This window comes from Solanum lycopersicum, chromosome 1 (assembly GCF_036512215.1).
Source record: "Solanum lycopersicum chromosome 1, SLM_r2.1".
Lineage (NCBI taxonomy): Eukaryota > Viridiplantae > Streptophyta > Magnoliopsida > Solanales > Solanaceae > Solanum > Solanum lycopersicum.
Genome location: NC_090800.1, coordinates 33,787,562 through 33,806,441, shown reverse-complemented (window position 1 = coordinate 33,806,441; position 18,880 = coordinate 33,787,562). Strand labels below are relative to the sequence as shown.

The following is an 18,880-nucleotide window of genomic DNA, read 5'->3' as shown; positions in this document are numbered from 1 at the left end:
TTGGAACAGTAAATATTGTTCCTAGAGAAGTCTTTGTGCAGGAGACTTTATAATACTACTCTTACCATTCTCTAAAAAAAATATTTTAAAGCAGTTGATTTTGAATTGATTCTGAATAACAATTATCCAAAAATAAATCCTTGCCATTATCATCAGCTTCATGATACATGGCAAGATGCAACTACCACCAAAGTGTTGTTGAAAGAAATCAAGGAAACCAACCAAACACAACATGAGGCTGAAACATGGTGTTGAAGGTAGCAGGTAAACCAGCACATTAAAGGTTCTAAGAGAAACATTAAAAGTATATAACATTACATTCACAACTTCAAAAAATACGAAGAGTGAGAAAGAAAATGTACCGAAAAGTTCTACACGGCAACGAAAACTGATTTTTCAACTTCGTATTAATAAATCCCAAGTGGACAAACAGTGATTGAAAAGGTATTTACATGATATACATCCCCAATAAAACAAAGAATTAAGGAAATTGGAACTTGTCAAATGTCGAATTATTCACTTCATCCTATGGAGGACAACTTTAGTTCCTTGAAACTTTTGTGAAGCATAGTTGTCTTTAATACTTGTATTTTTGGAACAAAGGGGATAAGATTAAGGAGCAAGGAAATATGATGGACTTGATTGACTCTTTAAGCATATACTAGGAGTTCTTAAGTCCATCTCTATAATATTTATATAATCTAATTACTGTTTTCACTTTTCAGTTAATTTACTTATAAAAAACGATAGATTTTCATTTGATCGAGTAACACGATGAGAGAACTGTTTCTTAAATCGTTTAAGGAGAAAAATAACATAAGAAGATTGTCTGACTTGAATTTCAAACAAAAGTTGCCCAACCCTTACAAATTAACGGTTAAACATGAATAAGATGCTCTTGTCTGTGGAGCCCTCCTATTATTTTGGAGCTAATATTAAGTTTTAATCATTTAAAAAACATAGAGATGTCCCTTCGGGGACGTCCGATAAAATTGGAACGATACAGAGAAGATTAGCATGGCCCCTGCGCAAGGATGACACGCACAAATCGAGAAATGGTCCAAATTTTTAATTAAAAAAAAACATAGAGATCTAACAAGGAACCAGATCCTTGTTATTAGGACTGTTGACAATGAAATGAATAAAATAAACTCAGTGTAAGAAATATTTGTCTGTCATCATCAAAAAGGGGGAAAATGTTATATTCTAGATGTTCTGATCATCCTCACAGATAAAAGGACCTGGTCGCTGGAAGAATGCTCCCGCCAAGGTTCAAATGAGGTACAGAGGTAAAGATATCATGTCATGTGGTAGGTTAATAGTTGAGTGTACCTCACCAACAAGAAGGGAGGACGAAACTGTCAATTTTAGGTCTCACATATGTAGCGACCTAGTCTCGGACTGAGTTCTCTTATCCATATCTTTAATGGGGTACAACTATAAAGTTTTCATGTCATAGGTTTGTGAGGCATTAGCGTACTACACCAATTAGAATGGACGAAGTTGTTTATCCAATGCTCATTAACTCTTTATGGTTTACTTAGTCAACATGAAATAAAATATCTTCTCAAGAACTTACTAGAAAAGTTTGCAAGGGACCTAGTCCCTTCAAGACTGTATATTAAAGATGACTAGACATCGTGTCAGAAAAGCTGCCACTTCTGAGGTGGTAGGTGCACAACTCTTCTAAACAGAAGTCTCACATCCAATGGGCGGTCCCAAGGATTTGTTTTGATTTTATGTAGTCTTTTCTCAAAAAAATATAACTTAATATTCGCCAAATTAAATTCAAAAGCTTAAAAAGACAAAGCCATCTTTAAGAATAACTCAAGCACAAGAACACATATAACAAGGACCTGATCAACTGGAAGAGTTTTTTCGTACCTGTTGATGTTCTTAATTATTTGTATTTGAGCTTATATTTTAGAAATTTTTCCACTTGTGATAGAAACATTTTATGTTTGTGTGAATCATTGTAAGGACTAGGTTAAGTGTAGCTTATTGTGTTACGTCAAAGTCTATATTAATCAGTTAGGATTAGTATAGTGGACGGTGTTGTATCTGCTCCATGAATGAATTCAATTTGATCTCATCGCGTGAATCAGACAAGGGTATATGGGATCGGTTGAGAACAATATATGAAGATACTGAGGAAACAAAGAAATCGAAGTTACAAATCTTTACTACTCAGTTTGAAAGCTTCAACAAAAAACAAGGTGAATATATTCTTGAAATGCATACCAAATTCTCTTCCATCACCAATGAGCTCATGTTTCCTGACGAACCCTGTCCCGGTGTGCAAACAAGTTTTTGACATACTTAAAATTTCCCTTATCTTCGACAAGTTAATTGGTGTTTGTTGATAAAACAAAAGACCTTTAGAGGCAACTCTAATACAATATTTGAGATTCTTCACATTCATGAGTTTCATATAAAAAAAGGAGGGTCTCATTCTCAATGGCAAAGAAAGAGGACAAATCTGATTGATGAGGCTTATCAGAAGAAAGAAAATCATGACGAGTGTAATAGATCAAGGGAGGAGTGTTATATGTTTAATCAACCATGTCACTCCATTTGAATTTGTCTTATGTACAAGGTTGACCAAACGGAATATGTGAAATTGCAGAAGGTAAAGATAAAGAGGGGGACAAGGTTCGTCTCATGATAAGTAGAAGACAAGCTTTCATATAGGTGATAAAGAATGATCAGGAAGCATGGGAAAATTCCTCAAGTAATTTAGAAAATTTTGAACATTCACATGATGCTTTCATGGCAATGTCAAATGAGAAGGATGCTGGTGAAAAGGTAACTCAAAGATTTAATATACTTTTTCTACTAGTAAATTAAGAAAACAAGTTGTAGTATTACTTGATTTGATAATTAAGCTGACAGTGAGAATGATCTCCTCAACAATCGTCTAGACATCTCACAAAATGGAAAAATTTCTTAGTTTCCCAAATATCTAATATTGAAAATAAAATGGTTGTGGTAAAAGGTAATGATTCTAGAACCGAAGGAAAGGATGAAAGGGGTAACAAATACAGTTTCTAAGGGAAAGAACGAGGCAAGTAGCTTGTAGCTGGAGCTAGAAAGTAAGTTGCACACTACTAAAATGAAGATGAAATTAGATTTAGAAAGAATTCTTGTGTTGGAGAGGGACCTAGTGTATGTAAACGAGGAACTGGAAAAATCCCTCAAATGGATAAATTTTTCTAAGATTCTTATAAATATGATTGATCAAGGCAACAACACTAGAAGAGGGATGGGCTGTGAAAAGATATATCCCCCATACAATCCTCATTACAAATCTTTTTCTGATGATGATTGTATGTTGTTTGTGCATTGTCGTCGAGATGAACATATTAAGAAATATTGTCATGTGTCGAAAAAGTATGGTGGAAATTCGTCAAACTATTCAAAAAAGTGGAATAGACTGAAGAAGGGACATGGTCCTACTCATGGTCCCAAGTTGTAGAAAGCTAGTCAGCCTTACTGGACAAAAGATTTTCTTGTCACCCCGTTATCGGCTTACTGGTAACTCTTTCTTAAATGGGTTCCCAAGACAGACATGTGATTTTCTATGAAGGTGAGTGGAGGTAGCATCAGTCAGTGTGGTTTATGTCAAGGGACCTGGTCCCGTGTCTTCACAAAATGAAACTTGCAAATGACAAAGGTTGAGAAGTTGATATTAAAGAGAAGCAGAAAAGACCATCCTTCGGGTGGAATAAACATGTCACATCCCGAGAGCATACCCTAGACAATATGGAACTCTCGGAGTGCAACCGGCGTACTTGACCTCTCGGAGGTCTCATACAAGCCCTTTCACATCATTCATCACATATACATATATGAAAAGTAGTGTGGAATTAAAAATTTTCACAAAACATTTTAGTAGTCTTTCAAAATATCTTTCAAATAAAATCAAAGGAATATCATCAAATCTTAGACTCGCGAATATACTTAGGACACGTCTCATACAATCGAAATATAATACTATATGTCTATACAATAATTAAATATAAAGAAACTCTAAAGAAATCTACGCCCTCGAGTCAAGTCAGTACATACTTCAACTTGCTTCAACGAACTTATAATCCAAGCCTTCACCTTCAATAGCACCTTCACCTATGAATCACTTTAGAGATAGATAAAAGCATGCAACTAGTACAAACACATGTACCAAGTATGGCATAATTCATAAATATCATGATAATGGACATTTAATGGAAAATGCATTTTTTTTATTAAAACATCATATTATAAGCATAAGAACAACAATTAAAATCTTAGAAACACATAAGAAATCACATAAGCAATTTATCACACTTTTAGGAAAACTTTACAGTAACTCACATCACTGTTACAATGAATTCCTTCACTGCTACAGTGAAGTTATTCTACTTCACATTTAACACTTTCTAGCATGTAATCCTCTCACTAAAAGCTATCCTGAGACTCACTTAAGTAAGGCAAAGAGATACCACACACACACCGGCTCTAGGGACGCCTCAATGATTCTTAAGACCACCTATAATGAGACGCATACTTATAATACACCAAACACATGAATATGAGATCCTCCTACCAAAGGTGATTCTAAGGTTCACTTGAATGAGTTGTGAAGTGACTGCCCATAGAATCCCTTCAAACAAAACTCAATAGATCCTTTATATTACCTAGGATAAGATCATTCTCACTTAATACAACAACGTACATGTAATATGAAATTCTCCTTTCCAAATGATATCAAATGACTTACTCAAGTAAATCAAGAAGATAATTGTCCATACTTGAACTCTTCAAGATTACCTATGTAATCCTTGAGACTAGCTAAGTTTGGATAATGTCTACTTAATCAGCCAACTTTCTTAACTAGAGTCATTTTAAGACTTATCTAGGTAAAATATGAAGTGATCATACTTATAATCCCTTCACACATTAACTAACACTCCTTAACTACTCTAAACAAGTACTTATTCACTTTAACATGATTTATGACTTAAGTCATTACATTCATTAGTTCATCTAAGAGATATTCATCACATAAAGGACATTCAAGTAATGGTCTTGGAGAAGACCTAGGGACTCTCACTAACATCTTGCAATCCTATTGTGCAATGTCAAGATAGCATCTCATACCACCACCTAAACTTCATAAAACTTCTCAAATACTAGTAGGTATCCCATATGATGATAATAGGCAATAACCCACATAGACCATGGTAATAAAACATTTAATCCGGAGTTATAACCTACTCCGATAGAGGGTATTCTACTTGCCAATGGTAGAACTTGGACACATCCTGTGTTGGCACATGGTTAAGGAATATGAAGGGTTTTCTTTGTACTCTAGCCTCATTCTTAACTAGAGATACTTCCCTTACCATACTCACTCGGCCCTAGCCTTTGTTCTCATAGAGTAACTTACATTAAAGGATCATACGAAGGGGTTCCATATCTAGTTTATAACCCAATCACATTCACCCTACCAAAGAGGTTCCCTAGGGATTCCTTTCAATGACGAAGAGGATAGATTAATGACTTTCCTAAGGATGATATCATGTAGTTCCAACTAACCAACCTTAAGTCCATCATTCAAGAAGGATACCATTACGACTTTCGACTTCAAGAGTCATAACCTTACCACTAGGTTGAAGGATCCACATAAAGGACCTCCTAAGTATCATTGAAGGTCTCATGGCATTCATACATACAATAGTAAGAGGATTTAGCATCCTAAGTCAATACATCTCATATTCACATTTATATATGCATCAAGTAAGGGATACAAGTCTACCAAATAAGAAACATACATACTTCACTTTACCACACATAGCATATAATATTCAAAAAGCACATAGGCATAACCTTCATCAATATAAACATCATAGACTCACATACTCAAGTAGGAATAATCATGCGTCAACTCTAAGACTACACATATAAAGACATAGTTATAGTCTAACATGATCACCTAATATCAATATAAGAACATATACGTTGACATTACTCAAATGTAAATAGATTTGATCATAGTTCACATAAATTAACTACACAATTCATCATAGTACATCAAGTAGTTACCGACAAGGTCATGATCATCATAATACATAAAGTAACGCCGACAAGGCCATATCGTTCACATAACACCGCCACCATAAGTGGACCATACCAATCACAATATAATTCAAGAGGTACATTGCATAAAATAAAGATAATTTGGGAAGCGTACCACCAATTCATTCTCTCCACTTCAATCTTTAGCTAAATCATCCAATTCAATACAAATAGTCCCTTACCCATGACCATGATCATCAATTCAATACAAAAATTATAATACTCAATGAATCTAGGTAAATTCAATATATATTTATCAATCTAAGACATCCTATACATCAATTAAATACAATTATTACATCATTCAATAGCTCATAGAAAGCTAAAATAGAATTCATAAGCATTACGACAATATCAAGTCAACCACAAAGTAGTCAAAATTTAGGGTTCATAGGTTAATTATGCTAAAGTTATCTAATTGACATAAATATGATCAATATATAATGATTCAAAACCTTTAATGCAAGAACCCATGGATAGATCATAAAATTGGACAAGTTTATCTTTAGGAAACTTTTGAAATCTCTTTGAATTTTGGGATCCTTGATGAATAGAGTTTCAAGGATAAAAATCCATATTTCAATGATGTTAATCCACGAAATTTATGAAGAATCACCACTCAATTCTCCAATCCAAGCTCTTCCTTGAGTTTTGGCTTCAATGGAGTTCTAGAGAATTTCTTAGAGATTTTGGGGTTTTGATTTTGAAGAATAAGTTCATAAAGGTATTTAGGACTCATATTAAAAAAATTGAAATACCTAAAATACACCTAAGTAACCTCCCACACTCTTATTTGGACGTTGGGTGATTACCAATTAACCCTCCAACTTAACAGTGAAGCTGCGCAGGAACAGACCCATCAACAACTTGGCCACAGACAAACTGTTTGTCAACAGACGGACCATCCTGTATGACCGTCGTTTGGGAATGAGACTGGCCATTGGGAGCTTGATATCCCTAGTATAAGTCTTGACCAGAGACTCCCATCGACTCGTCAACCAACCGTCGTTTGCCTCTGTCGATTTGGGTTCGTCTTGACAGCCTTTAGCTCTTTGAAGGATCCTTCCTCAAGGACACTTGGTTGGTCCTTCGGGACCTTCACCTATACGTTTCCAACCTGAATATGTTCGTAAAAGATTTTAGGACCTCTCATATCAATTTCATACAAAACTAACACATAAAACTCGACAAAACATGCTAAGACACACAAGGTCGTTTCAAGGAAAATATTTCGAACATCATGGACATTTGACGTCCAAACTTCATGAAACATGACAAACTAACTTTAAAAACCATTATAACTTATATAAGGACCTCATAAGATCATAAAACACATATAAAATCACGCAAACACACATTAGTCACATAGGTGACTAGTCGTGAACGTCTTAGTCCTCCCTTGACGTTTGACATCCAATTAACCTAAACTCTTAGACACTGCCTCAATACCACATTATACACCATTTTAGGACCTTAGACCCTCATGAAAACCATTTTAGGCTCTAGTTTACCTAAGTTATTTTAGAGGTATTACGAAGTAGACTTTTAATATTTCAAAGAACTTTCGGTTGAAGGGGTGAATACTATGTGTTCGATGATCAAAAGGAATATATTGAGAAGTTTGATATCAATATTGAGTAAAGAACAGTTGCAGGATACTCTTCCTCCAACAAGGCTTATCCAGTGTAAAAATTTATGCATTGAAAATGATCTTCATGTGACTTTTGATGAGTCTTGAAGAATTGGGAAGTAAAGTGTAAAACAAATAAGATTCTGAGATGGAAGAGATATTTAAGATTAACAGAGATGATCTAAACAATGAGCTCTCTCAAGAACATCCTCGTCATGAATCCACCAATCTCAAGGAAGATGATGTTCAAATTACTAATGTGAATTCAGAAGGTGAGAATGAAGAAGCTGATCAAGATCAGTTTGCAAGAAGAAGAGTATAACACTCGGTTCCCCAACTAGCTAATAAGTTTTCCAAATTCCTCTTCAATAATGACTTCAAAAGAGGTAAAATTGTCAAAACCCCTCTTTATAAAATCACAAGATAATGAATTGCTGATCATTCAAGTGTATATAGATGATGTCATCCTTGGAGATACCTTTTGAATTTTGTGTGAAGTGTTTTCCACATTCAAGGGTAGTTGGTTCTTAATGAGCACAACGTGAGGTTTCTTCTTAGAGCTACATATTCAACAAACATCTAAAGGTACCCTCGATTGTCCAGAAAAGTACTTCAATGAGCTTCTCAAAAGGCTTACCATACTTGAGTGAGGACAACAATAAAAAGGGGGTAATTGTTGGGTTTTAAAAACTGTAAATAGAAAATGAAGATGTGATTTTTATGAAGAGTTGTAAATATTATCAAAGGCTGAAGAATTTATGAAATTTTATGACGTTTACGAATAGTTGCAAATTTTATGAAAAGTTAAGACTTTTATGAAAAGTTGTAACTTTTATGAAAAGTTGTAACTTTTATGAAAGATGACGACCTTTCTGAAAGATTATGACTTTTCCAAAGGTTTGTGACCTTTCCCGTAAGGCACAATAAGAATCTTTTCACACTACCCTTTGTTTTCTATAAATTGAGGAATTTCCTCTCATTTTAAAAATAGTATTTTTGGACTTCTTCTACTAAACTAAATCTAGTATTCTAAGTGTAATTTACTACCATTGAGTGACTCACTGACACCAACATTTTGGGTATCAATATAGTGGTGATTGAGATCATTCTATCCTGGGAGGACATATTCCAAATTAAACATCGAATACTCGAGTGAATAATTTACTTAAGGGGACACTATGCATTCAATGGGCTTTATCCTTCTTTCTATTTTTTCATATTCTAGTATATGTTACAAATTTTAAATTTGTGAATTAATTTCTCTTCTTCTTTAATTCAATGGTTAATTAAACTTTGGTAACTTCGTTCTTCTGCAATGTTTGTTGGAATCAGTAAGATTCTTTAAACACAGATTGACAACAATTCTTCTTTAAGAAAAAAAATTGTATATTTTTTCTAATCTGTATCTAATTTCAGTTTCTCTACTAGTTATAATTTTCTAGTTGTAAAAATGTTCTTAAACTTTGTTGTGTCTTTTCAAGTTCTTCACAGTTGTTTCTAAATATCTTAGGAAAAAAAGATGAAAAACAACAATCTTAATGAATTATTATATTGTTTGTATTTATTGTATTCTATTGATTGATAGAAACAGACCATGCAAGTAGAAGATAAATGTATAGGAGGAAACTAGTTTCTAAAGGTTAACAGTTTTGATATTTTCAAGTTTGTCTTTGGAAAAAGTTCTGCAAATCGTATGGATTTTGAATGAATTTTCCTTTGCAAGTAGTGTTGCCTTTAAAATTCACTTTTTGGCATAATGAGATATACATACTTTTGTTTGATAAAATAGTATATCAGAATATTATAGTTGGAAGACTATTTGAAAATAAAATATTTTATGTGATAATATAAGAATATTTTTAATTCAATTTGTAGACAAAATTTTTTTTTTGTATTTTTGTACTTCTTGTAAATTTGATTCTGTATGATTGTTCTGGATTAAAATCTTTTGAAATTTTCTACTGTGAACAAATTAAACTATATAATTTATTTGAAGATTAGAAAACTTCACCTACTAAGTATGTGTTGTACTTTTGATTTTCTATAAATTTCACTGTTATATAGAAACACTATAAATATTAAGTGGTATGACTATTTGTGATTCAAGAAAAAGATCAGTGACTTATATTTGATAAGTTTGTGAAATGAACTTTGACACTATGTAAAGATTGTCAAAGAGAATTAAAACTCTATAATACTTTCATAGAATCATATGCTCAAAAGAGGTTTTATACTGTCAATGACAATTTGATAGTCTGGGAATTGAAAAATATTTTTTGGATCACATTTCAAATGTGAGAGTTATTTGATTATGATAAAAATAAAATTAGACTTGGTGTCTAATTTAATTTTGGAGAAAAAGATATTAAATTCAATGATACTTTTGTATTATGTTAGACCTACGAAATTCTTGGAGAATATTTGGTATTGTGGTTGTTGAGTTTCTCTATTACCAGTATATGATTTTACTAGTATGAAATCACCAAATTATATGTATACTTGATCAAAATGATTGAGTTTTTTATTAAAAAAGTGTCACTTAAAGTGTTGTGATTTTCATGTAAAGAATGTCTAATACATATAATTATTTTTATAGACATGTATATTGGTGATTAGTCATTTTTCATGTTTTGTAAAAGAAGCATTTGGACTATATCGCCTTTATTAGACCCGATGAAACTTTGTTCATAGGTAGTTCTATAACAATTTACTTGAAAGTTATGGAGAGTTCCTTATGAAAAGGACATTTGACAAGGTGTTGACTCTAAACAATGTTTGTGTCACAGAAAATTGTGAGAAGTTGGAACAACATATTTGAGAAAAAAGATAGCTCGCGAAGAGCTTTTCAAACTCAATATTTTTATTTGATCTTACTTGCTTGAGTCAATGTTTGTGACATTAGCACTTGGGGCATGTCAATTAAAAAAACACTTGCAAGGAAAATTGATCAACTAGAAGTTTTGTCTACCTTTGAGTGCAATAAAAATAAATGTCAAGTTTGTGTGTAATCTAAGTATGCTGGACATTCTTATAAATCTCTTGAAAGGAATTTTAATCAATTAGAATTGATTTATACTAACATTTGTGATATGAAGTCAATACCATCTCATGGTGGGGAGAAATATCTCATTACTTTTATTGACAATTGCATTAGAAACAAATGTCAATTTGGTGACTAGTAAGGATGAAGAAATAGAAACGTCGAGACAAAATGATATTGAAGTTGAAAATTAGTTGGAAAAAAGATAAGAAATGATAAGACTGGAGAGAATAAATCTCCTTGTGCAGAAATATGTTTGAAAAGTTGAATTATCCATCAAACTGCTGCCCTATTCACCTCAAATCTAATGAAAAATTGAATGTTGAAAGAAATGATGGATGTACTATTTATAAGTTCAAGTTTGCAATAAAAATTGTGTGGATGAACTATACTTACTTCAAAAGGGAACAACAAAAGTTTTGTCTTTTCAGAAAGAAAGAGATTTTGTTTGTTCAAGACACAATCTATTCCATATGAGAAATGGAAAGGAAGGAAATCCAACTTAAAATACTTTTAAGTGTTGGAGTGTCTAGACAAAATCCAAGATCCTATTTCTAAAAGTATTAAAATAGGACCTATGACTGTGGACTGTAAAATTAGACCTGAGTAGTGTATAGAAGGATTTAAAAGGCCTTGAAAAGGAAAAAGGAAAATGTACTTAATAATGAGATTCAGAGGTGTAGTAAATGTCAATAGACATTTACTTCCTTCGAATATGATTTTGTAACAGTTCTTGTGTCTTCTATAGTGTCATCCTTTGAGAAAATGGTGTCAATAGTGAGATTGATTCAATCCTGAGCAACCATTTTGGAAGTTAATTGATCTTCTTCAAAAAAAATAAACCATTGGGTACAAAGTGAATCTTTAGAAGGAAAATAACATTTGATGGAACTCTTGACAAATATAAAACAACACTTTGTGTCAAAGGCTTTAGATAAAAACAAGGTTTTAATCTTGTCAAGATAAATACTTGTTAGTAACTAAAATTACATCCATTTGGATGCTAATACTATTAGTTGTGGTATATGACCTTCAAATTCATAAAATGATTGTGAAAACAATTCTCTTAAATGGAGAATTAGAGGAAAAGATTTAGATGGAACAACCCGAGGATATTGTGGTTCCTGGTAAATTAAAGAAAGTGTGTGAGCTTGATAAAGTAACATTATGGACTAAAACAAGCACCCAAACATGACATAATAAACTTGACCAAATTGTGTTGGCTAATGGATTTAAGAACGATGAAAGTGATAAATGTGTTCATATTAAAGTCACAAGGTCATTGTTTGTATGTATATTTGTAATATGTTGATCATCAATAGAGACACTAATGATATAATGTTACTAATCATATGTCAGAAAGCAACATTAGAATAAAAAAATCTTGGAGTTGTGGATGCGATCTTAGGTATAAGAATCCTTAGAACTCCATAATGTTTAGCCTTTTCACGGTGTCATTGAATTGAAAATGTACTTGACTAGTTCAAATATTTGGATGTCAATATTGTCAAGTCTCCAATAAATGTAAGCTTTGCATTTCAAAAGAGTGAAAGAGAAAGTGACTCATAATTGGATTGTGCCAAAGTATTGGGAAGTATAATGTATATCATGAAGCGTGCGCGATCATATATAACATTTCTATTAATAAACTGAGTTGGTTCACAAGTGATCCCAATAAAACTCATTAGATGGAAATAAATAGAGTTTTGGAGTATATAAAAAATACTTAAAACTATACCTTGCATTATAAGAATACCAGCAGTATTGAAAGGATACAGTGATGCAAATTTCATCATCGGAAAAATAAAGTAAAATCCACGAGTGGAAGGAAATATATTTACTGTTGGTAGAAGAGTAGACTCTTGGAAATGTTTCAAAAAAGACATGTATCGCTAGCTCTACAATGATCTTTGAGCTAAGTGCTCACGATAAGGTCGGTGAATAAGTTGAAAGACTTTGAAATTTCTTGATAGATATTCTTTTTTTGGCCCAAACCGTTGACATTAGTATGCATCACTTTGATAGTCAAGATGTAATAGGTAGGGCATGAAGTATGATATATAACGAAAAGTCTCGTCATATAGGACATAAACATGATAACAAAATTCGAAAAATGATGCAAAAATGGGACTAATCCATTTACGTTAAAAGTTCTTATTGATAAGGGGAAATGTGAATAAATTGTTTTTCATTATCAAAAATGGAAAATGCTTTTTTATGACTTGAAAAACATTGGGGATCATGAAACTCCAGTTACTTGATGAGTTCTTGTTGATAGGGGGGCTGACATTTGTCTATTATCACCAAAAAGGGGGAAAATATTATTTTGGATATAATGTTATGCTTTGATCATTTCAAAAAGTTAGAGATCTAATAAGGAATTTGATCCTTGTTATTGGGACTGGTGACAATGAAATGAATGAATAAACCTAGTTTGGGGAATATTTGTGTGTCATCATCAAAAAGGGGGAAATGGTACAGTCTCGGTATTTTGACGATCACAAATGTAGGGACCAGGTCCTTGGCAGAGTGCTCTCGTCCATGTTCAAATGAGTTATAACTGTAAAGTTGTTATGTCAGGTCGTAGCTTAAAAGCCTAGTGAGCTAAACCAACAGGATGGTCCTCTTTTATTCGAAATGTCTCGTGATCTTCAACCAATTATGTGTTCCAGACTATTAGTTTCAGTGCCTCACAAAAGTAGGGACTGGTCCCTGGTTGAGTTCTCTGGTCTATATCTATAATGGGGTACAACTGTAAATTTGTTGTGTCAGAGGTTGGTGAGGTCAGTGTACTACACCAATCAAAATGGACAAAGTTGTTTTTCCAAAGGTTAATAACTATTTAGGGTTGACTTAGTCAATATGATAAATAACAAGTTAATTCATTTATTCAAATACAAAGAGATTCCATATGTCTTCTCAAGAACTTACGAAGAAAAGTTTGCAAAGGACATGGTCTCTTCAAGACTGCATATGTGTAAAACGACTAGATAGACTGTTAGAAAATCTGCCACCTCTAATATGGTAGATGCACAAGTATTCTGAATAGTAGGCTCTCAGCCAATGAGCGGTCACAAAGAGTTTTGATGATTTTATATAGTCTCTCCCCCTAAAACACAACTTAAGCTTTGGCAAATTAAATTAACAATATTAAAAAGACAAAGCCCTCTTCAACGAAGTATGCAAGAAGAAGAACACATACAACAAGGACCTGATCAACTGAGAGAATGCTTTCTGTACCTGTTCTAGTTCTTGATTGTTTGTATTTGATCTTATATTGTAGAAATCTTTTCCCTTTTGATAGAAAAATTTCAAGTTTGTAGAAATTATTGTAAGAACTGGGTTACGGGTAACTTAGTGTCTTGCGTTAAAGACTATATTAATAAGGTAGGATTAATATAGAGGGCACTGTTGTATCTGCTCTTGCTCATTAAGTAACAGGAGGCATTGCATAGAGTGGAGGTTAGAAGGCTAATCGCATTTTGGAAACTGGCTTTTACATTTGCTTTGAGAAGATGAGTGGAACCAATTTGAAAAGTCCTATTGAGAGAGGTTGTGTTTTTTCTCCCTTGAGCAAGGAGGTTTTCACGTAAAGGTGTTTGTGCAACATTTACTTTCAGCACTTATTTCACTGTTTGTTAATTTAACTGCGCTAAGGACCTGCTCCCGAGATCACTGGTGGACGCATATATTCCTAACACCTCCGGATATTCAAGAAGCCCTGACATAGTCACTACTTGAACATTATTCGGAATTATGCAGCAAAGTTTCAAAAATACAATAAAACTAAGAGAAACTCACCGTGTTGCTTCAAAGGGTGTTGTTCTTGTGGAAACTTGTTTTTTTTATAGATGTATAGGACTACAAGCATAGTGAGCTAAAAGAAATGGAGAAATGTTTATCTTACCATCTGTCGTTGGTACACTTTTCAATTGCCTCAGTGGAAACACTAGATTTTAGAATGGCATCACCGGGTGCAGTTGACTCGACATCATAAATGAAGCACGCCATCTTGGCAAGCCACCATAAAAAACCCAAACTTTTTCATGTCCAACTGCTCGAAACATACTGATTGCCCATCTTCCATTGATTAGACACTTTTGGATGATATGAACTTATCCGCCTTTCCTTATTAATTGAATAAATCACCACCAAACACGGGCAACACAAAAATTTCCCTCGCCGTCGTATAAACCAATTGTTTTTTTGTTTTTGATAGCAAGAGCAGATATAGAATCTGCAAATGCATCTTCAGACGACTACATATGTGGCAAATGATAAAACAACAAAGCTTTTCAATCATAAAAGGTGATGAAATTCTATCTCAAAAGTCTGCAGGACGGAGAAGTGACACTAGAAGAGAAACTGAAACAAGAGAAGGTTTAGTAATTTACAAAGATTATGTCGAGCAAATTACTCTTTCTAGGGAAAAAAATAACTTAGCAGGGAAGATATCTCACATTTGTACTAGAAATCAATCAATGATTCAAGATAAAGCAGTGTTAATCCAAAAAGAATTTGATAGGAGTCAGCACCTGATACTCTTGAAGTGGATTCCTCAGCTATCTGGCATGTACAAAGATGCATCTAACACCTTTAGAAGAATAGGAAAAAGAAGCAACGTCTCAGTACTATTTAATAGATGCCTTACATAATACAACCAGCACACACACGCCGCCCAAAAATTTGGAAGAGAAATAAAACATGTGCAAATGCATTTTTTGCTAAATAGAAATGAACAGAAAAGGAAAATAATTGTCCTTTTTATTGGCATGAGTTAAGTAAAACAAAATTGCAACTTCAGATTTAATATTTAGACATCAAATGTAATTTAGACAACTCTAGTAATGGCCATACTATCATCATCTTATTCTTTACTACGTATTTTTACTGCTAATACTATAAAGATAAGAAACCTTTAATTCGGGGTCTCTGATGTTGGCACAGAGCCAATCAAGCGAAACAACAGGTTCGTTAATTGACATTGCTAGTGTTGAGAATGATGGTTGTAACCCAATTGTTGACGAGTAAAATAACCATTAACCTTGCTAAATTAGTAAGTTGAAGCTGCTTGCTAGTGAAATAAAATCCTCCGCAAGGATTACGCAAATGATCAACACTCTTGCCAACTTTCCAAAGAAAACGAAATTTAAGAATATAAAGCCAAAAGAATTTTCACATGACTAAAAGAAATCACAATTTTCTCATGCATTAAAATTCCAATGAATCTTAATCTTAAACTTTCAAGTAAGAGGAATAAACCCACACATTATTTTCCTATTTTGTTTCAAGTTCCTTTTGGAACTTCCCACATAACCACAAGATCCCACAACATTCAAAAATCTCTTTATTTTCTTAAATTTGGTGTCAAAGTCAAAATCAAAAAATCAAATTGTTAGTTCAATCTTTGATAAATCATCAAAGTATACAAGTAACAATTTCGATAGTAGGAAGACATATCGCATGACAAATGAATTGTGCATTGAGAAATGGAAATATAAAATTCTGCAACACCAAAATTAATTCCTTAAAATGAGTAAACGAGTCTATAAAGTTTCAAACATGTTTCTTAAATGGTAATTTAGTAAAATATATTTTCTTATTTATGATTTATTTAATATCGAAAACTTTAATATTCAATATAAGACGGCTCGTCATGTTTTTTTTATTTGTAAGTTAATGTTAATTATCCTCACAACATGAACGATCTATTTGGAGAATTATTCTAGGTCTTATAATTTAGAGATGAAACTTAGAAGTAGTATATTATTATCTTTCAACAACAAAACATTGTATTGCAATTCATATTTAAACATTTTATATTTTAAATTAAATGGTATGTTATTACTAGTCATAGTAAATTTGAACAGTTAAATAGAAAAACCATTTAGTCAAATGTTGTATAATAAAAATAAACCCAATTACCTATTAATTACCAAGAATCTATACTTGATCACTAAGTAATCAATCGAAAGATCATTTGATCATTTACTAATTATGTCTATATCTATACATATATTCTCCAACACTTGGATAAGTTCAAATAATAAAATTTGATATCCCAGACACAGGAATTATTTAGAGCGAATAATGTGTCTAAATGAATAGAAATATTGAGAGGAAATCATGTAATCTATATTTAAGAATTGTTTACTGGAGATTAAAATCGAATGTCCTCATTAAAATGTTTCAAACCTCAAATTTAAAATTAATCTGTCATAAATGTGAATTAGTTATTTTTAGCAAATAGAAAATGTATTAAAAGAATTGAAACATCGAAAGTTGCCCATAAATATCAATTATTAGTACTATTTAGAAGAGATTTAAGTGAAAAATAAATCTAAACAGACAATATTTTTTTTCTCGAAACAATATAACTAGCTTTAATTTATTTCAAACATAATTTGTAAATCAATCAAAATCAAACAGCATTTCCTTCAAAAGGAACAATAAAAGATAGAACTAGCAGAAATAAAATAAAATTAGGTTATATCTAAGGAAATAACATCAATATTATAAAATCATTCAAATGCCCAAGCATTCTCACTACATGTCTCCTCCTCTTCCTCTGAAGTATAATAATTAATAATACCAGTTACTTCACGTAATTCCTCTATTGTATTCCTTTTATCCGATCAGCAAATTCTTGGATTATTACCTCCTCCAACCGCTTATCGTCAAGAAAATTAGTAGCGATGAGAACATCAAATAATTTTGACTGACAGATCTTCAAGAAATCCCGATCAAAATTCTTTAGTTGATCTTCGATAACACCTTCCACCGAATGTTTCTTCGGATAGTCAACCACTTTGGTCATTGTTTTTCCATCAACATTAGACAAACGGTAGATAGTTCACACGCATGTTAATTCAATTTCTATTATTTCATATCGTGGCACACTATTTACATTTCATTTCTAGTTGTCCGTGCAGAAGAAGTTGGATACTAGAGTGGATTTTAGTACTACATTTTGTATTTAGCGGAGTTTACATATAATGAGAGTTATCATCTGATCATTTAGATAACATCATTGAAGTCATTGATATGGTAGAAGATGATAATATTTTATTGGTTGATTCTATGAATCTGAGGTTAGGTCGTGGTTTACAAAATTTATGAAGAGAGTCCTTAGATAGGGTTAAGTTGATTTAGGATAGGTTCTCATGGCTCAGAGTAGGTAAATAAGTTATGTAGGTAAGGAGATTAGTGCGAATTTTATGGTTGGAGAGCAGGTTCTACTAGAGAATTTTCCATGAAGGGTGTGATATGTTTTGAAAAGAAGCGCAAATACCGTCATAGTATAATTGTCCTTTTCCAAGATTTGCTACGTATTGTTAAGGTAACTTAAAAGGTGGATCTTCCACTAGGTTTGTTGTATGTTAATCATATATTCCATGTCTCAATGTCAAAAGAAGTATCACTAGAATGGTGCACACGTGATTCAATAAAATTCAACGTTACTTGTTAAGAATTTTGACTTTTAAATAGGAAGGGGGTAACCGTCTTTGATAGGCAGGTTCAAAAGTTTATGTAGAAAGAAATTGCTTTTGTAAAAGTTTAGCGAAATTGTTATCCGATTGGAAATTACTTGAGAGACGGAGTCAAACATGAGGCTCGGATATTATCAACACATTGAGCGTTCAAGTACTTCCTACTCTTTAACATTTGAGGGCGAATATTTTATTTTATTGGTAGATGATGTAACGACCCGCTAGGTTATTTTGACCAGTAGACTTTTTTCTATCATAAAAGACTCATCTCGTAAAATACTAAATAGAAATGCTGAACTATTTATTCAACTAAGGTTATTTATTTGATGACTATTCTTTTAAACAATTAATTTATTTATGCTTAATGGGCCAAGTCCAAAAGTAATTAATACATATATCACTTTAGACCCTATTATAGTTTGAGAAACATAAAAAAATAATTATCTCTGGAGGAAGACTTCATGACTCCAGTGACGACAAAACCACAGATCAATTGCTTCAAGTAAACCTTATTTTCCTCTATATCATGTATATGTTTAGATGGTATATTATTAGTATTATATTAAGTGAGTTAGATAAAAGAAGTTGTGGGGATTTTTTTTT

The 18,880-nt window shown here is 32.6% G+C and overlaps 1 pseudogene; it reads left to right on the top strand.

Moving 5' to 3' along the window:
- Positions 968-1,070, top strand: LeU6.1ps (U6 snRNA pseudogene; annotated as a pseudogene).